Genomic DNA, 21,686 nt, shown 5'->3' on the forward strand with positions numbered 1-21,686 from the left:
CCAAGACCCACTTTTGAAAATGGTAATTTTCATGACCCAGTACTCATGTCAGCATGTGTAGAACTTATGTGTTCCTCCTTAAAAGAGAGGACGCAGGCACCACAGAGTGTTTTCTGGGATTTAAAGAGGCCGTGTAAACCTACTCTCATACCTTATTAGTAGAGACAAGCCGAATCATGGTCAAATGGGACCCTAGGCAGGGTAATAGATTGGGGCCTCCCGAGCAGCCCCCTCCCCAGCCATACCACTGTTCAGTTACGTGGCTATTTCTCCCCAGTTACCATGAACACTGTTCAAACCTGTCAGTGTGTATACTGTTGGGTATTTCTATTATAATTAGACGCTGAAATAAAATGCACAAATGCTGACTGCCATTTGCTAAACAGTACAGCCTCACAATGAAATCAGACTTGGCATGAGCAGTAAACTTCCCTGGCATTGAAAAGCTTTCACTGAAACAGCATTAAAACCTACATTCAAATAAAATGCATCTGGAAAGTGCAGAATTAAGTTTACCTTTGGGCTATTTTCAACCTACAGACTCCATGAACACATTTCTATGGCCATGCATACACGTATGTGTTCTTTGATGCACCTTTCTGATTGTAATAAATTATATTCCTTGCATAATACAGCACCAGTTTGTTAGTATGTTTTAAATTTGTAATTCTGAACATTTTTCCAGCAAGTAATGAAACAAAATGCATGACCCAATAATGACAAAACTGCCCACTTCAGAACATTTTAACACTAAAAGCCCACTCAAACTTCTGTCATTGCAATCACCAGTATAAAATCAATAAGCACAATCTCAGCATAAGTAAAACTCATCCGAATACTTCTACATTAAAGAGATTTATAAATACTGAAGAGGCTGTTACTGGCAAACAACTTTACTTTTCAGTGCTTCATCCTCAAATTCAGTGCCTACTGCCCTTGACGAAGTAACTGCCTACTCTACATTAAAAAACTGGTAAGCTAGTAATATTGCAACACGGAATGACTGAGAAACAGACAACTAGGCATCTTATAGAAAAGAGGACACTCACAGGTTCATAGGTAGGCACTAGGCTATCGGCCCTGGGGCCTATACAAGCCCAGCCAAAAAGGTACCCTGGCTTTTGCCACCCAAGAAAATTATTTTCCTGTGCCACTGTCGAGCAGAGCCACAGAGGTGATCCCCGTGATGAATTTTCTATTTCCCATCCTATCATCAAGACTTTTCTTGAAGAGTGCTAATGAGGAGATTTGTTTGATATAGATAAGTAGTTTATTCCACAGTATGGGAAGTCTCTGGGACAGGAATCTATCCCTCCGGCATGTTCTGTTTATTGTGGTGACAAGGTTTACGTCCCTAGAGCATGTAGCTCGGAGGGATTGGGATTTCTTTAAGTGGAGCATGTCCAACAGCTCTGGGTTTGACATAGCTTTGCATGTTAGGCAGAGATCACCTCTAAGTAGGCGATATGCGACAGAGTAAAGCTGGAGTTTTTTGAGACTGTCTGCATAGGGCATCTGTTTGAGGCCGGTAATCCTCTTTGTGAGGTATTTCTGAGGCCTTTCCAGTTGTTGTAGATGTCTTGTGAGGTAGATACCACAAGGGGCGTTGTACTCTATAATGGGTCTAATGAGCGATGAATAAAAGGGAACAATGACCTCTTTTTTTTTTTGGATGAGAAACCTTTTGCGATGAGGTGTGCCGCATAGAAGGATTTCCTGACTACTGTGGCGATGTGATTATCAAAGGAGAGACTACGGTCCACCTGTGTCCCAAGGTCTCATCACACTTTCGGTGTTAAGTATACTACCGCCTATGTTGTAGTTCATGGGTACAGAGTTTTTACCAAAGGGGATGACAATGCACGTTTTGGCATTGAGCTTGAGGCCATGGTTTTGACACCCGGCATCTGTCTCAGTGAGGCCCTTTTGTAGGATGTCCACATCGTTAGGAGTTTCGATTAAGGCTCTTAGTTTGCAGTCATCTGCGAACTTCGTTAGCCAAAGACCTTCTGTGTTAGCCTGTACTTCAGAGAAGTAGATCCTAAACAGGAGAGGACCCAGGACTGAACCCTGTGGTACTCCACTTGTCACTGGACTGAAGTCGGATTTGGAGTCTGCTACTTTCACAGTGTGGGTTCGGTCAGTGAGCCAGTTGGCAACCCATCTTGTGACATAGGGATTTATACCTAGTTTAGTGAGTTTATCTATAGTTCCAGAGTGTGGGATGGTGATGAAAGCCTTGGCAAGATCTAGATAGGCTGTGTGAACCACCTTACCCTTGTCTACAGCTTTGGTGACTGCTTCAAAGAAGTCTATCAGGTTTAGGAGACATGATCTGCCTTTTACAAACCCAAACTGGGTGGGATCCAGAGTTTGGAGATTACCAATGTCTTAGTTTATAACTTCCATGATGATACGTTCCATGGCCTTGCAGACCAGGCTCGTCAGGCTAATGGGGCAGTAGTTCCCGGGGTCCGTGGTGGCTCCCCCCTTGTGGAGTGGGATAACCGTTGCTGTGTGCCATTCAGCAGGCACAAAGCCTGAGGTGAGGCCATGATTGAATATGGCACTTGGGTGGGGTGCCAGTTAGTTCTGTAGCTCGTGTGGAACGCAACCTGGGATGTTGTCTGGTCCCATGGATGCTGTGTTCTTGGTTTTGGAGAGTGTGGTTTTTACCTGTGCAGCTGTGATTACAGGAACTTTGCATTCTTCCAGTATAGGGATGGGCTCTTTAGGGGGTGAGAGGGGGGCAAAGTTAGCACTGAAACTATCTGCCAGGATGTTGGCAATAACAGTTGGGTCTGTATATTTAGTGCCATTGTGCTGTAACTCAGAGCAGATTTGAGTGTTGCCACTGAGATTCTTGACATAGCTATAGAAAGCTTTGCGATTGTCTTTAGAATCAGTGGCGATTTTGTTTTCGTAACTAGCTTTGGAGGATTTTATCAGGGATCGCAGCTTCTTACTGAGGCTGACCAGGGAGCTCCTCCACTCGTGGGATTTTACTCTCTTTTGCAAGAGTTTCTTCCTTCTGTTGTACAGTTTGTTTATGGTAGGGGACCACCAGATTGGCTTCCTTTTTTTGGAGGATAGCGTCTTGGTTCTGTTTGGGATACCACGATCCATGCACTCATGTAAGTGCTATATAAAGTGCAATTGTGTCTGATTCAGTAGTCGTAACTGTATTGTCCACCTGCATGGGTGTCATGAAGTTCACCACTTCTGTCTTAAGAAGCATGAAGTTGGCTTTGGAGAAATGTTTTACCATGGTTTCCTTAATGGGGGAAGGAGGCAGAATGTGGATAACTAGGGTAATTAGCTTATGGTCGGATCGGACCAATGAGGTGTTGACTTCAGATGTGGAACACCGGTCACTCATATTGGTAATGACTAGCTCTAGGATATTGTTGCCCCTGGTGGGGGTTTGGATAAGTTGACCCAGGGCATTGGAGTTTATGAATTCCAGAAAGTGTTGAGCGAAGAAGTTGGTACAAGAGTAGTTTTCCCAGTTAATGGTGGGGTAGTTGAAATTGCCCATTATTAGGGAGTTTGGTTGAACCCTAATATTTTCCAGTACATCAAGAAAAGAGGAGTGGGAATTCTGGGGCATGGTGGGTGATCTGTAGCAAGCTACAATTTGGATTGCAGTTTTGCCCAGAGTTAGTTGCACTTGGATAATCGGCTGCATTATGCTGAGCAACTAGCCTGGAGGTGTGGATATCCTTAATGAATATGGACACACCTCCACCTTTGGTGTTCCGGTCCAGGTTACATGGCCAAAGAGTGTGGTATGAGTTATAGCCTGGTAGTGCAGGGGTGCTCTCTGGAGCCTTGAACCAGGTCTCCGTCACTGCACAGATATTGATGTTCTCCATTTTAAGGAGTGCCCCGAGTGAGTGCATTTTGAGATTTAGACTTCTAGCATTGAGTAGCATCACCCTCAGTTTTTTGCTTGCCTGTTCCTGTTACGGTGGTGAATTTGTCATTTGAACCTTGCCTAAAAAAGGCACTACAGGGGCGGCAAGAACCTTAGACAGGTGCAGGCCATCTCTGGCAAAGCATCGTGGGGTCTGTCGACCATGTGATTCCAGGCAGACAGATACTGGATCCCTTTAGAATGGCACCAGAAGCTTAGCCAATTGTTGAAGTCAATCATTTTGTCCTTGTACTGCGGCATCATTCTGGGTGATGGCAGAATGCTACTAAGGGCTAGGGTCATACCTGCCTGGGCTACAAGATCGGAGAGCTCTTCCATGTCTCTTCATGTAGTCCAGGGAGGTACGTCTCAGGTCGTTCACACCAACATGAACAATGACAGAGTCGTATTTGTACTTGTTGTGGAGTGACCTGAGTGCGTGGTTTATGTGGCAGATCCTGGCACCCGACAGGCAGCTGACAGCAACCTTCTCCTTGTTTAGCCTGGTGAGTGGGACATCAGTGTGCCTGACTATAGAGTCGCCTATGACTAGTGTGTTGGGTACGTTGTTTTGCCTTATTGACTGAGGTTGAGTGGCACACTGAGTCTGCGGGCTATGTGTCATTTGGGTTGTGTTGGGGGGTGGAGGTTGCTTGCATTACTGCGTTGGAGGTCTTTGTTGCTTGAGCAGATTATTATTGAGAACCTCCGCGCATGTTTTTGTGTTTCTATGTGTGGATTTTGGTGGTGTAGATTTAGTGAGACTATGTGATGAGTGTGGTGTGGTGCAAGTGTTTACCTTCTCCTCTTGACTGTCAAAGTTCAGTCTTGATTGGAGAGAGCTTTACCTCCAGTTTGGCTAGATAAGTGCATCTCTCACAGATTGTAGTGTTTGGTGGTAGGAGGAGAGGGTTGTCTGTGTACATGAGGCAATTTCTACATTGCCCCAAGATGCCCAGATTCATCAGACAGACAGAAGAGAACAGTGGGAGCTGACCCTTGGACATGCCTGAATAAAAAAATTATTTTCCTCTAGATAAGTGAGGAAAGTGAGTACAAGAGCTGTTTTTCTCTAAGCAAGTGAGGAAAGTAAGTACCAAAACTGTTTTCCTCTAGGTAATGAGGAAGGTTGAGTGCTGTAGTAATTAGTAGGTTATTTAGTGCTTACAAGTTCTGAACCAGTGCTGATCACGAATAAGCAAATTCAAGTGCTAAAAGTAAGAATCTGTATCTGGACTAAACTAGTGACAGGAAAGGGGGTAAAATAAGTGCAAATGTGGGCTTTTAAATCAGAAAGTTGAGAGAGATGGAAAAACTGCCCAAACGGCCAATAATAAGAAGTTATGTTCTTACCATAACGTTCCATGTTAGTTGTCTTCTTCTCGCCTTCTTTCTTGCTGGATGGGTTTGGCTCCGACTCGGCCTATACTATAGCTCGAGAGCTATTTTTACTGGCTCGAGGCAGCCCTATAACCCACAATACCATGCGCTAACTCCCCAGATCTCGTTGGGAAGCTAAGACATAGTATAAATATATTATTATAATCCTCATTTGCAAGTACGGACTCCCTGTTAGTAACACTAGGGATACGGGGAAACCATAACATGTTGCATCTCCAGAAATGGAAGGACTCGAGAGACCTCAAGTCTGTCCAGGCTAGGGGGCAGGAGGGAGGGACGCAAGAAAGAAGACAACTAACATGGAACGTTATTATGGCAAGAACATAACTTCTTAATGTTAAGTTGTCATTCTCGCCTTCATTCTTGCTGGATGGGACAGCGTCCCTAGCACCTTAGTCCTGGGTGGCTCAATGGAACAGACTCCTGAGTACAGTGGAACCAAAGTCAGCTCTATTTCTGGAGACTATATCAAGTTTGTAATGGGCAATAAAGGTATGTTGGGAAGCCCATGTAGCTGCTGCACATATGGCATCTAATGGTAACCTTGCTTGAAAGGCCGTTGATGTTGATAGTGCCCTGGTTGAATGAGCCTTAGGCCTAGACGGAAGTTGCCTGTGTCTCAACTCATGGACAAAAGTAATAATAGATGTCAACCATCTGGAAAGAGTAACCTTTGATACTGGAAGCCCTTTCTTTCCTGCAGCATAAGAGAGAAAGAGCTGGTCTGACTGAGTTGTTTTGTCCTGTCTAGATAATACCGTAGTTGGCGATGAACATCCAATGAATGTAATTTCTGTTCTTCCCTGTTGGAATAGTCTGGGAAGAAGACAGACAAATCAATGGAGTGGTTTAGATTTGCTTCAGAGAACACTTTCGGTAGGAAGGAAGGGTTTTGTTCTGAGAGTTACCCTGTCTTTGTGAAAGACCAAATAAGGGGGATGGACGGGCAAGGCTTGAAGTTCCGATACCCTTCTGGCAGATGTTATGGCTACTAAAAACAGAGTTTTCCAAGAAAGAAGCTTGAGGGAGCAAGAAGCTGCAGGTTCAAAAGGAGGAAGAATCAATGAGGTTAGAACTAAATTCAAATCCCATTGTGGGGGCGGATCCTTAACTGGAGGTGTAAGCAAAAAGATGCCTTTGAGAAAGGCTTTACAGAGTTTGTGGGACATAATATTTGCTTCTGAGAGCCCCACATGAAAATTAGCAATGGCCGCTAATTGTACCCTGATAGTGGCTGATGATGACCCTGAATGAAAGAGTTCCGCCAGAAAGTCTAGAACCTTATGAATGGGTGCATGGAAAGGATCTAAGGACCTAGCTTGTGCCCAGAGCGAAAAACACTTCCATTTACTCGCATACGTCTTCCTAGTATTGGACTTATGGGAAGCCAGAATGATATCACGAACAGGAGGAGAAATAAGGGGAAGCCTGGCTATGGCTGGAAGTGGAGCAACCAAGCTGTGAGACTGAGGGAATGAAGAGACTGATGCAGCTTGCCCGTGAGATGGGTCAACAGATCCAGAAGGGGTTTCAGATGCCAAGGCTGTTCCAGTAGGTAACTGTGCAGGAACGGAAACCATACTTGTCGAGGCCAAAACGGAGCAATGAGGATCATTTTGGATCTCAATGCGGTTGCTTTCTGAATTAATTGCGGGATCAATGGTAAGGCAGGAAAGGCATATAGAAGACCCCGGGGCCAATCGTGAACAAGAGCGTCTCTGGGGGGATGGCCTGGTAGAGGAAAGAGTGTGAAGAAGTCGAGGCACTTGCTGTTTTGAGGAGTTGCGAAAAGATCGCAGCAAGGCTGGCCCCACTTCTGAAATATTCTGTCTGCTACCGCTTGATTTAGAGACCACTCGTGAGGCATGAGGATAGTTCTGCTCAATCTGTCCGCTATGACATTGGACTTCCCGGGGATGTGCGTTGCTATCAGAAACCGTTGAAAGGAAATCGCCCATTGCCAAAGTCTGAGTGCTTCTCGACATAGGGGGTAGGACTTTGTTCCGCCCTGCTTGTTTATGTACCACACCACAGACATATTGTCCGTTTGAATTGCTATCGTCCCTGTGGGAAGAGAGCTCTGAAGGGCTTGCAACGTTAAAAGCACCGCCCTCATCTCCAGGACATTTATGTGCAGGTGGCGTTCTAATTGTTGCCATGTGCCGTGGACCGTCCTGCCCTGATAATGCCCCCCCCCCCCACCCGATCAGGGAGGAATCCGTTGTCAACGTGGCAACTGGGGGGGGGGCGGACAAAGGGTCTGCCCTGAAAAAGCTGAGGGGAAACCATCCACCAGGAGAGATGATTCTTGCATGATGGGTTATCAAGATGTTGTGAGTCATTGGGAGCTGTTGAAAGGACCACTGAGAAAACAGCATCCACTGGAGGAGCCTCATGTGGAAGCGAGCTAATGGTAGTAGAAGAATCGCCGCTGCCATGAGGCCTAACGCTTTCAATACTAGCTTGACGAACTCTGTTGGGCTGAAACAGGGACTGAACATTCCGCCTTATGTCTGTCACTCTCTGAGGTGGTAATGTTGCAGACATTTCTGTGGTGTTTATAGAAATACCTAGATTGTTGCAAAGTTGAATAGTGTAATCCTTGGCCATTATAAGATGCTGCTTGGTGGTAGCGGAAATGAGCCAGTCGTCTAGATATGGAAACACCTGGAATCCTTTTTGTCTCAGGTGAGCCATGACCACTGCCAAGCATTTGGTGAACACCCGGGGGGCTGTGGTGAGACCAAAGGGCAGGGTTCTGAATTGATAATGACTGGCTCCCAGCCGGAAGCGGAGAAACCTCCTGGAGCGCCTGTGTATCTTTATATGATAGTATGCATCCTGGAGGTCTAACGAGCACATCCCATTGTCTCTGCCCAAAAAGGGTAGAATGGACTGCAGTGTTATCATCCGAAATTTTGTCTTTTGTACAGAGTTGTTCAATCTGCTGAGGTCCAAAATGGGTCTCCAGTCTCCAGTCTTTTTTGGTACCAAAAAGAATCCGGAGTAGATTCCGGATCCTAGCTGATCTGCTGGGACTGCCTGGATGACTCTTTTTTTCTAACAGCTTTTTTATTTCTAGCTGTGCCTAACCCCTTTGTGCGGGTGGTACGTCTGGGTAGGGGTCTTGGCGGTTGTACCGGAGGGGAAGTGAAGGGAATTTTGTAACCCTCGGATATGATCTTCTGTACCCATGTGTCTTGGGAGAGGGATTGCCAGGCTTCCGGGTACAGGGATAATCTTCCCCCGACTGCCTCCGAAGGCGGACAGTCGGGCAGCTTCTCAGGGATGCTGAAAGGGTTGGTCAGGGAAAGATTCCCTGGAACCCTGGTTCTGTGGACCCCCTCTGCCCCTGGGGCGGCGTCTGTTATTATTCCCCCCTCTGCCTCTGGGGGGAAATTCACCACGTGCGGCAGGCACGACTCCCTGTGGTTTGCGGAACCACATCTTTCCACCCCTCTGTCCCTTAGGATAAGATCTAAAAGGTGTGGAAAAATGGGCTCCCATGGCAGAGAGAATCTTACCACCTTGCTCGCATCTGGTGAGGGTATTCTTCACCTGAGGTCCAAACAATTCTGAACCATCAAAGGGGGTGTTGTTGAAGGACGCCTTGAAGGGATCGGCAAAGTTACAGAGTCGCATCCAAGCGTGACGTCTCAACGCAACACCTGTGCCTGCGGCCCTACTCGCTCCATCGGCTGCGTAGGAGATAAGCCGCATGGAGGAGTTAACAATGGAGTTCAGGGTGGCCAGCTGGGAGTTCATCTTGTCCTGATACCCCGCAGCAGAAGGATCCTGTACAGTTTCACGCAGTTCTTTGAGCAAGTCTCTCTGAAGGCGGGCGAAATGACAAATAGTTCAGCGACTGCATAGTAAAGGTCACTGAAGCAAATGTCCGCTTGCCGTACCTGTCCATGGTCCTGGACTCTGTTAGGAGGATGAACAGGTACAGAAGGATCAGTCAATTCCTTCTTAGTGGCTGCTGCTACCACCATAGCATCAACTGAAACACCTTTGGTGAGAAAGGATTTGTCCTCTGGTGCAGAAATAAATTTAGAGGGCCTCCTAGGGGTAGGTTCCATTGAATCAGGAGCTGCCCACGCCTTTCTAGCCACTACCTCCATTAGTGGGTCGAAAGGGGGAGACACCCAGGAGGTGGAAGGGCGAGATTCAAAAGCGTCAAGGTAAACAGACTCGTCCTCGGAGGGTTTGAGAGTGGACCAATTTCCCCTCTGTTTTAGGATCTCTAGGATGTCTGAAAAAGAGACATCCTCAGAGGGGGATCTGGGGGAACCCTCAGACTCATCCAAGTCGGTGTCCGACGTGACAGACTCGGGGGACTCTGTTTCCTCTTGCACTTTCTTTTCCTAGGGGGGTTCCCCTGAAACTTCAGGGGAGCCCTCGGAAGAGGAGGAGGCACCCAAAGTGGGTACCCTACGCTTTGGATCTCTGCTGTCAGATGTAGGAGGATGGCCAGAGACCGTAACAGGCACTGTAGAGGGAGGAGCTGCAGAAATTAACCTTGGAGTGGACACTGGGTCCAGCACGCTCCTCATCACCTCGAAGGCTCCCCTATCAGGTACCAAAGGTAGTCCTTGCTCAGAAGAGACCCGAACCGCCCCCGGCACCAACAGAGAAGGCTCCGAGAATGATGTCGGGGCCGAACTAACCAGAGCCGAAGCTCCGAGAGGGAGAGCGGGGTCGGACAAGGGTCCAATGCCACTCGCCCCCTCGGAGCCGACAATGGAGTCCCGGCGCCCGGACCTCTCCACGGATGGAACCAATGAAGAGGTCGGAACCAACGACACCGGAGCCGAAGGTGGGAGTATCGGCTCCGACGTGGGCAAGGTTATGGTTCCGACAAACTCCGGCTCCGAACTTGAGAGGTGAGTCGGAGGAGGAATCGATAGCGGTACCGAAGGAGCCACAGTCTGGTGAGATGGGCTCTGGAGCATTTGGGCTAGTGCCTGAGATTTTATGAGCCTACTGACCACCCTCTCGATGTCGTGGTCAGAGAGCCTGGATGACCTAGATGAGGGAGTCCTATGACTCCGCTCCAATAGGAGAGGGGATCTCGGAGCCGATTGGATGGATTCTAGTGAGGGGGATCTAGAGCGCTTGCGCGCTGGGGTTGGCTCCGATGCTGGTTTCGGAGCGGATACCACTTTGCCCGCCTCGGATCCGATTGGAACCGATGTCGGAGCCATCTCGATAACGCCAGCCCTCGACTCAGAAGCTGGAGCTGAGGGTTTGGCGGTTTTTGAAGACTTCCCCGAGCCAGACTTGGACGGGGAGTCATCGGGCTTTAACAAGCCCCTTAAATTTACACCTCTCCTGCAGGACTCTTGAACTAAACCCGTGACAGACGGAACAAGAGTCCTGCAGGTGTAAAGGCCCTAAGCAATAGACACAAGAAGCGTGACAGTCTGTCAGAGACATTTTCTGACAGCACAAGTCACACTTCTTGAATCCCGAGACCTTAGTGTCTTTGGACATAGTCCTAACAACAGTAAACACAGTCAGTCCACACACACACTCAACTTAAAATTAGAAAAGTTAAGGGAACTGACTAAACCCACACCCAGACACTGTAAGGGGTGGGGAAAACTAAGGAAAAGCCCGTAGGCCCAAAGATAAAAATTAACTAAAGAAGGGTAGAAGGGCTACAAAAAGGGTTGTATGAATAAAACAATTAGTAGGGACTTAACCAAGGGTAACTAACTGGAAAAACTACCTGAAAATTAGTTTAATAGAAGAATTCTCTTTACTGACCTGAGCCGGTAAAAAAAAGACAACCTCGCAGCGAAGCGGCAAACAAGATCTGGGGAGTTAGCGCATGGTATTGTGGGTTATAGGGCTGCCTCGAGCCGGTAAAAATAGCTCTCGAGCTATAGTATAGGCAGAGTCGGAGCCGAGGATCGGCTCCGAACCCATCCAGCAAGAATGAAGGCGAGAATGACAACTTAACATCTTTTAGTTACGTACTTACCATAACGATAGATGTATGTGATCCATCTCGCCTACATTCATTACTGACGGGCTCGGAGCCGAGAGTCGGCTCTGACTCGGCCACTATAACTAGCACAAAGTCTCTCACTGGCTGGGCTAACCCTGTATCCCAGGATGCATCACGCCCAAACCCCCAGATCTTGTTTGCCCCAATATTATCTTCCCACATACACCACACCACAAGGATATATATGTAAGAGAGAAAAAAATAATATCCTCGGAGGAATCAGAAAACAAGTTTCCTCCAAGTCCAACAGGTAGGGGGAAGGAGGGCGGGTATGTAAGAATGTAGGCGAGATGGATCACATACATCTATCGTTATGGTAAGTACATAACTAAAAGATGTAATGTGATCCTATCTCGCCTACATTCATTACTGACAGGACAGCGTCCCTAGCATCTAAATCCCGGGAGGCTCACTGGAAAACACTCCTGAGCACTGTGGAACCAAAGGAAGCTCGACCTCTAGAGGCCACGTCCAGTTTGTAATGAGAAATAAAGGTATGTGGAGAAGTCCAAGTAGCCACTGCACATATCTCATCTATGGATAGTCTAGCATGAAAGGCCACTGAAGTTGACATAGCCCTGGTAGAATGCGCCTTTAACTGGAAAGGGAAGATCCTTACCATCTAATGCATAAATAAATGAGATGCAGTCTCTAATCCACTTAGCTATGGAGCCCTTAGTTACAGATCTGCCAATTCTATTGTCCGAAAAGGACACAAACAACTGATCTGATTTCCTCTCCTGTTGTGTCCTATTTAAATAAAACCTCAGTTGTCTATGCACATCCAACTGGTGAAATTTGTATTCCGCTTTGTTGGAAAACCATGGAAAAAAGGCCGGAAGCTCAATAGACTGGTGGAGACAAAGGGCAGAAGAGACTTTAGGGAGAAAAAAAGGATTAAGTCTCAGAGATGCTCTGTCCTTATGAAAAATTAAATAAGGAGGTTTAACAGAAAGGGCTTGAAGCTCCGATACCCTTTTGGCTGAAGTTATGGCTACCAAAAAGGCAGTCTTCCATGACAAAAATTTCAATTCGCAAGAGGCTGCCGGCTCAAAGGGAGAAGACATTAAAGCTCTGAGCACCATATCTAAATCCCATGGCAAAACGGGTTGCGAAGCAACCAGGCTCCTTTCAGAAAGGCTTTACACAGCTTATGACCCATGAGGGAAGGCTCATATGCAACATGATAATTGGAGATTGCTGCCAACTGAACCTTTATAGTGGAGGCAGCCGAACCCTGCCTAAAAAGTGTTGCTAAGAAATCTAACACCGCCGACACAGGGCTGTAAGGGGATCAAGATCACATTGCTGAGCCCAAAATGCAAATCTCTTCCATTTACTAGAGTATATTTTCCTAGTAGAAGACTTGTGGGAGGAAGACAGAATATGTACTACTTCCGGAGTAAAGATATGCTGTCGGACTAAGGTCAGAAGTGGAGAAGCCAGGCAGCGAGTTTGAGAGTTCATAGGAATGGATGGAGCTGTCCTGACTGATGAGTCAATAGGTCTGGAGCTGGGTCCAGAATCAAAGGACCATCCACTGCATACTTCCGAAGGAAGGGGAACCAAACTTGACGGGGCTAGTGTGGTGCGATCAAAATCATCTTGCTTCCCAAGCAGGTAGCCTTCTGAATCACTCTTGGTAGAAGAGGGGCCAGCGGGAAGGCGTAAAGCAGACCGGTGGGCCAATTGTGGACTAGAGCATCCCTGGGTGACTCCCCCTGCGGGGGTATCAGAGTGAAAAAATTGCTGCACTTCGCATTCAGGGGACTGGCAAAAAAGGTCGCAGCAGGGAAGGCCCCACCTGGAGAAGATCTGAGCAGCCACTCGATCATTCTGGGACCACTTGTGAGGCATCAGAATAGCTCTGCTCAGCCTGTCTGCTATCACATTGGACTTCCCCGGAATGTGCGTTGTCACTAGAAAGCCTCCCTGCAAAGGGGGGTAGGACTTGGTTCCTCCCTGCTTGTTCAGATACCAGACAACCGACATTGTCGGAAAGAATCGCAATAGTTCCCCTGGGAAGAGAGCTGTGAAGTGCCTGCAACGCTAGAAGCACCGCTCTCATCTCCAGAACATTGATATGCAAGTGAACCTCATGGTCTTGCCACATATCTTGGACAGTCTCGCCCAGATAATGCCCCCCCCCACCCTATCTGGGAGGCGTCCGTGGTTACTGTGGCAATAGGGGACGGGGGGCTCAAGGGTCTCCCTTGATTCAGGTTGGATGAGAGAAGCCACCAACGCAGATCCTGCCGGCATCTCTCCGTGATGAGAATCGGATGGGACAAGGGACGTTCCTGATATGACCACTGGGCCGAAAGGAGCCACTGAAGTATCCGCATGTGTAACCTGGCTAGCGGAACTAGAAGAATGGTAGCCGCCATTGATCCCAACAACTGAAGAACCATCCTGGCTTGGGCTTTTTCCCGGGGTAGTAAAGCCAGGACTTGGGCCTGTAACACTTTTATTCTCTCTGCCGGTAGGAAAGCTCGCATTTCTACAGAGTCTAGCTCTGCGGCTATAAAGGCAATACACTGTGATGGCAGCAATACAGATTTTTCCCAGTTGAATGAAATCCCTAGAAGATGGCCCAATTTGACAGTAGCTCTCGTGGCTTGAACAAGTAGATGCCTGGTGGGGGCGGTGAGGAGCCAGTCGTCTAGATAAGGAAACACCTGGAATCCTAGATGTCTCAAGTGAGCTGTCACCACTGCCAGACACTTGAACACCCTGGGGGCTGTGGTGAGACCAAAGGGCAGGGCCCGGAATTGAAAATGACTGGCTCCCAGCTGGAAGCGTAAATGATTCCTTGTTTATCTTTGTGTGATAATAGGCATCCTTGAGATCGATGGAGCACATCCATACTCCTTTTTCCAGCAATGGGAAAATGGATTGCAAAGTGACCATTCGGAACTTGGACTTCTTTACAAAGCGGTTTAAATGGCTGAGATCCAGAATGGGTCTCAAGTCCCCTGTTCTTTTTGGCACCAAAAATAACCTCGAGTAAGTTCCTAATCCGATCTGGTCTGCGGGGACTGGTTGGATGACTCCTTTTTCTAGCAGCTTTGAGACCTCTATTGCTGCCTGATCCCGTTGACTGGGTGGAACGTCCGGGATTTTCCTTGATGGCGGAGGATGACAAATAAAGGGAATGGTGTAACCTCCGGTGATGATACGAAACACCCATCGATCCTGAGTGATGGACTCCCAGGCCTGAAGATGCTTCGAAAAACGACCCCCGACTGGCTCCAGAGACGCACAGTCGGGTAGTCCCTCAGGGACGTTGGTAGGAGGAACCACGAAAGGACTCGCGGTCTCCTGTATTGCGGGGGCCTCCACTGCCTCTAGGGCGACGCCTTCCATTAAAATTCCCCCCTCCTCTGCCCCTGGAGGGGGGGTCACTTTGATGGGCAGGGGAAGACTTTTGAGACTTTCTGAACCACATTTTCCCTCCCCTCTGAGCCTTGGGATAAGGTCTAGTGGGAAGCGAAAAACGGGCCCCAACGGCAGACAAAGTCTTACCCTCCTGCTCACATCTAGTGAGGGTGTCTTTCACTTTGAGTCCAAAAAGGGAGGACCCGTCGAATGGGACGTCCGTGAAAGAAAACTTGAAAGCCTCCGCAAAATGACACAAGCACATCCAAGCTTGCCTCCTGAGGGCTACACCCAAACTCGCTGCTCTACCCGCCCCCTTGGCTGCATAAGATATGAGCCTCATGGACGAGTTGACGATGGAAGAAAGGGTAAACAGCTGGGCGTTAACAGACTGGGCCAACGCCTCAGGCAAGTTACCCGACAGGGTATCTCCCAACTCCTTTATGAGATCATTTTGGAGCCGCGTAAAATGACAAGTAATTCAGCGACCGCAAGGTAAAGGTCGCTGAAGACAGGGTACGCTTCCCATACCTATCCATACTCCTAGACTCCTTATTAGGAGGATGGATGAAAGTAGAAGCCTCTGCCACATCCTGCTGAGTGGCAGACGCCACCACCATAGCATCCACAGGTACTCCCTTGGTCAAAAATTCTTTTCCAGGAGGCGCAGATAAGAACTTATTGGGGCGGCTAGGAACTGGCTCCACAGAGTCAGGGTGTTCCCACACCCTTCGACAAATAAGATCCAATAATTCATCGAAGGGTGGAGACACCCAGGCTGGGCTCCGAAGGCCTTGAGGAAGACCGACTCCTCCTCAGAAGGGTTTTTGGATGGCCAGTCACCCCGCTGTCTCAAGATCTCCAGGATATCGGAGAATGAGACATCATCAGAGGACAACTTCGGGGACCCTTCTGCATCATCAAGGTCGGTGTCCGAGGTGACAGACTCATCTGGGGAGTCTACGTGCTTCCTCTTGCACAACTTCTTCATGGGAGACTCCTCAGGCACGGACTCTGAAGGGCCCTCAGAAAGCAGGGGAATACACATGGAGGTATCCTCAGGCCTAGGAGCCCCGCTGTCCAGAGATAGGGGGGCACCAGGAGCTCTAGTCACAGCGTCTGGGAAAGGAATTGCCGATTCAGGTGAAGTCACTATTTACTTGGCCAGCACGCTCCTCATAGCCTCGAAGGCAGGTCCACCAGAATCGGACTAAAAACCCGCCTCCGAGACCATGAACTGAGTCGGGGTACCCCTAGCCGAAGCACCAAGGGGGAGACTCTGAGCCGAAGCCTGAAGCCCCGATGTATCCCCCTCGGGTTCGACTGAGGACATCAGAGTACCAAAACCTGTAGAAGGGATGGAAAAGGTTTCGGAGCCGACCCAAGGACTTCACTCGATTCGGCAGACTCCGGCTATGACGACACCGAGGTTGTCGGAGGAGGAAGAAATGGAACCGATATAGTGGCTGGCTCCGGAGCCGACTGGGCTGGAGCCGAAAATAATTTAGTTAACACTGGCGACTGGAGGAGCCTCTGGACCACCCTATCCACAACCGAATCAGACAGCCTGGAGGACATGGAGGAGACAGAAGGGGTCGAGAAACCTTCTCTGTCGGAACCGAGACAAGACTGGGGAAACGGCTCCGAATCGGCTCCAAAAGGATTGGAGCCGAAGCAGGCTCGAGAACCACCGCAACCTCCTTCGGCACCAACGACCGTGGAGTCGAAGAAACCGACCCCGAAACAGACAAGACTTCTTGCGGCTCCGAGACCAGTGGAGCCGAGGAAGGAGACATAGCCTTGGACAGTACCTCCTGCGGCTACGAGACCAGTGGAGCAGAGGAAGGAGATATAGCTTTTAACCTTTGCTCCGGAGGCTCCGAAGAACTAGCCGGAGCTGGAGACTTCATTTTTGTCTTGGACCTGGATTTCTCTGAGAGTTTCCTCAAAGGAGGGTTTAATCAAACCCTTAAGGATAAATTTATTTTTTTCCCTCCTGTAAAACCCTGGAAGAAACGGCATGACAAACACTGCAGGATTCCTGCAAGTGTATGGCACCGAGACAATAAACACAGATGACGTGGCCATCAGTCAACGACATTTTGTACGCACATTTGGCGCATTTTTTAAAGCCAGATGACTTATGTTCTTTTTGTTCCTTACCAGACATAAGGAAAAACAACCGCACACTCAGCAACACAAGGATGGAGGGTGGAAAGGGCTCTAACGTAAATGCCCGAACACTAAGACCAAAAACGCCTGACACTAAGACACAAGATAGGGCAAAGGCTCTCTAACTCAAACGGGCCTAGCCCGCCAAACAGAAGGATTACCACACAACCACCAACAAAAAGGCCGCAATCAGTCACAAAAAATGGAAACAACAGACAACGTAGCTATTAAAATAGCTTTTTGGTATAATAACTCGAGCAGCTATAAGTTCAAAAAAAAGAGAGAGGGTACTTAGCCACAGCCAAATAGAGACCACGTCGTTACTCTAGGAGCGGCAAACGAGATCTGGGGGTTTGGGCGTGATGCATCCTGGGATACAGGGTTAGCCCAGCCAATGAGAGACTTCGTGCTAGTTACAGTGGTCAAGTCGGAGCCGACTCTCGGCTCCGAGCCCGTTAGTAATGAATGTAGGCGAGATAGGATCACATTACATCTAGAATTTCTGGGCCAGAACCACTCCTTATGTGGTAGATAGGTTACCTAGTACTTACCACTCCCACTGATGAGCTAGAAGGCTTCCCTCCAACACAGAAAGCTTGGGGGGGGCTCAGAAGCTTACATACAGTCCTGGATACAGCAAATCTGAATCTGGACTACACTAGTTACAGGAAAGGTATTTTTTTTTTTTATATACAGAAAAGTAGCTAAAACAGCAGTCAAAACAATTCAAATGCAGTGCAAGCTAGCACACTTGAGCATGTAGCAATGTTAGACCAAACAGTTTAAAAAATGCAATTAAATTAAAAATGACTAAAAACAATGCAGAAGGAGTCTATTAGGTAGAATGAGGTAAAGAGATGGGACTGGGGGGAGTGTCCCAGATCAAATCTACAGTGGGGGCGGGCAACTGCAAAAACCTCCAAACTTAAACATCAACACAGGAATAGGGAGGGTTGGTATGGGAAAAAGTACAGTTTTGTACCTACCATAAATGTAGATGTCCGAACAGGATAGCATCTGCAGTCATAACAAATGGGTTGTCCTGTCGTCAGGCAGCCCTTCGGTCGGCCGGATTCCAAAGTCTGGGTCCGGCTTCGGCTGATGTCGCACTTCACCCGACATCATCTCTGCTGGTCTTCGGGTATAAAGGCATCAGCCGACGCCATTTTCCTCAGTGTTTCTTGCCCCAGATGCCAGTTGCCCTCTTGGAAAGCTAAATTTTGGATAAATGCCAATGTTTCCAAAATAGTAGAAGGCAAACACAAAAATAAGCATGTATGTACATATATACAAACAAATACACCATAAGAGACTCCCCCCCCAGCTAGCTATTAGGAGGGTAAATACCCTAGGAGTACCACAGAGGGGAAGGAGGGTGGGTAATCCTGACTGCAGATGCTATCCTGTTCTGACATCTACATTTATGGTAGGTACAAAACTGTACTATGTCCTTCAAGGATGCATCTGCAGTCATAACAAATGGGTAGAATACCATAGCCAAACTAGGGGAGGAGGAAGAAGAATTATGGTGTAGTTAGGATCCCTTGCAGTACAGCAGTGGCAAACCCTGCTCGGGATCTAGAGTATAGAGGTAAATTATAATGCTTGGCAAATGTATGCACGGAGGTCCAAGTAGCCGTCTCAATAATGTCCTTCGTTGCCACTCCTCGTAAGAAAGCTGTGGTAGTGGCTGTAGCCCTTGTAGAATGAGGTCTTACGTTCTGTGGAATTGGTTTTCCATGGTAGGAGTAACAGAATCTTATGCAATTTCCTATCCATTTGGAGATTGTCTGTTTGGAAATTGCTTTTCCTTCCCTTCCTGTTGCATAGGCTACTAAAAGCTGGTCAGTTTTTCTGTCACCTTTGGTTCTGTCCAGGTAGTAGCGTAACTGTCTATGTACATCCAAGGTATGCAGCAGTCTTTCCCCTGTTCTGTGGATTGGGAAAGAAGGTAGGTAGGTGGATTGCCTGGTTTAAAGACACTCTGGATACCACCTTAGGCATGAATGTAGGATTAGTTCTCATGGACACCCTATCTTGATGGAAGATTAGGAAGGGTTGTACTGCCATTAAGGCCTGTAGTTCGAAACCCTCCTTGCTGAAGTAATTGCCAGTAGGAAAGCAGTTTTCCATGATAGGTGTTGAAGATCTGCTGTTGCTGCTGGTTCAAATGGAGGGAGTGTCAATTTTTCTAGCACAAAGTTCAAGTCCCATGCTGGTAATGGTGGTTTCCTAGGAGGTTTTACATTCTTGATCCCTCTGAGGAACTGCCTGAGTAGAGGATGCGAAAAGACAGGTGGATCGAAGCTGTATTCTGCTGAAATAGCTGATGCATGTATCTTGATGGAGGAATAGGACAGGCCTGTATGTAGAAGCTCTGCCAAGTACTCCAGGATGTTAGCAATATCTATGTTCGACACATATTTTCCTCTTTCAGTACTCCAAATGACAAACCTTTTCCATTTTCCTGCATAGTTCCTTCTTGTTGAAGGTCTGCGGGCTTCAAGGATAATGTCTTTAACCCTTTGGGATAGGTCTGGGTTAGTTGCTGCTATGTGATGTTCCAGGCAGTCAGTTGCAAGGTTTTTAGGTTTGGGTGCATGATGTTATAGTTGTTCTGAGTTAACATCAAAGGCATCAGGGGTATTGACCACATTCTCCCCTGAGACATGCTCCTCAGCAATGGATACCAGTGTTGTCTTGGCCAATTCGGAGCTATCAGGATTATCCTTGGGCGTTCCTCTTTGATTTTCAGTAGTACCTTGTGCATCAAAGGAAGAGGTGGAAATGCATATGCTGTCAGGCCTTTCCAACTGAAGGATAGAGAGTCCACCTTCCATGCAAGTGGGTGGTATGTCCTTGTGCAGAATTTGAGCTGGTGATTGAGTGGGGATGCGAATAGGTCTATTTGTGGCATTCCCCATTTCTGTGTGATGGCCTTGAAGATGTCCGGGTGTAGCATCCATTCGTGAGCATCCGAGGTGGTTCTGCTTAACATGTCTGCTAGGGTGTTTTCTTTTCCCGGCACAAATATTGCCTGTAACTGGATGTTGTAGCTCAGAGCCATATTCCAAAGGTCCAGAGTCATTCTGCATAGGGGGTATGAATGAGTGCCTCCCTGTTTGTTGATGTACCACATGACTGTGGTGTTGTCTGTCCTTATCATTAAATGGCCTTCTTTGAGGAATGGTCTGAATTTCTGGATTGCTAGTTTTACTGCCAGCATTTCATTTTGGTTTATGTGCAGGTGCAGCTGGTCTGGAATCCACAATCCTTGTATGCATTTGTCCAACATGTGCGCCCCCCAGCCTAGGTCTGAGGCGTCCGTTGTGATGGTTTGGCTTGCTTGAAAGTTGTGGAAGGGCAAGCCTGGGTTTGACTGGCATGCTTGAGCCCACCATAGGAACTCCTGTTTCAGGCATGGGATTAGTGGGATTTCGGTTTCTAGGCTATGCCTGTGTTGAGACCATAAATTCTTTAGGTACCACTGTAGCTTTCTCATATGCAGTCTGGCATGTGGGACCAAGATTATGCATGATGCCATGAAGCCCAAGGCCCGCAGTACTTTTCTTGCTGTTAGTTTGTTCTGCTTTGTTAATGCCAAGAAGTAAAGAGGGAGCTGTTTTGTTTTCTGCAGTTAGGAATGCCATTTGTTTTACTGTGTCCAATTCCGCACCCAAGAATGTTCTTGTTTGGGATGGTATCAGTCTTGACTTTTGTAAATTGACTGTGTATCCCAGGGCTTGTAGTAAGCAAATGACTCTTTGTAAATCTGTTGTCAGCTTGCTTTTGTTGTCCGCTTGTAACAGGCAGTCGTCCAGGTATGGATAAATTTGGATTCCCTGTAGCCTGCAGTGGCGATTACTGATGCCAGGCATTTTGTGAATACTCTGGGCAGTAGATAAGCCAAAGGGCAATGCTGAGAATTGATAATGCTCTGATCCTGCAAGAAATCTGAGGTATCTTCTGCAATTTGGTCGTATGGGGACGTGCAGGTATGCCTCCTTGAGATCTAGAGTTACCAGCCAACACTCCTTGCCCAGCATGGGAAGAAGTTGCTGTAGGGTCAGCATTTTGAATTTTGGGACAATGATGTATGTGTTTAAGACGGACAGGTCGAGAATAGGTCTCCAACTTTTCTCTTTTCTTGGTACTAGGAAGAGTCTGGAGTAGAATCCTTTGCCCTGTTCTGTTATTGGTACTCTTTCCACAGCTCTCATCTTTGTTAATTGCGCTATCTGCTTTAGAGCTTCTGTTTTTGATTTGGAGGTAGGTTTGGCATTCCTCTTTTTACTGGTAAGGTGTGGAAGTGGAACCTGTAGCCTTGGTCTATGGTTTGCAAAATCCACTTGTCTTTTGTGATATAGTGCCAATATTTGAAAATAAGGCTAACTTTCCGCCTAAAGGTGCTGCTATTTGCTCCCTGGTAGGCGGTGTCAGAGCCAAGTCACTGTGATTGTCCTGTTGCAGTGGCAGTGGTTGTGTCTGTGCCTCGGTTATTGCCTTGCCACTGTCGTCCTCTGTAGGCACCTCCTCTGGATTGATTTCTGCCTCTAGAGCGTCTATTCCTGCCTCTTTGAGATTTTGAGGAGTCTGGAAAGGACCAATTTTTGGCAGGCCAGTTCCTGCTAAAGCTTGGAGGCTGAACCTGTAAGAAATCCTTAACTGTTTGTACAGATTTTGCCTTCTCTTCCATTTTCTTCATTACTTGCTGAGCAGGTGTACCAAATAGACTGGCCTTATCCATAGGAGAATCTAACAGCTTTGCTTTAGCATGATCCGGCAAGACCTGCTCTTTCAACC

This window comes from Protopterus annectens, chromosome 1.part0, assembly GCF_019279795.1.
Source record: "Protopterus annectens isolate FY-2018-M chromosome 1.part0, PAN1.0, whole genome shotgun sequence".
NCBI classification, from domain to species: domain Eukaryota; kingdom Metazoa; phylum Chordata; order Ceratodontiformes; family Protopteridae; genus Protopterus; species Protopterus annectens.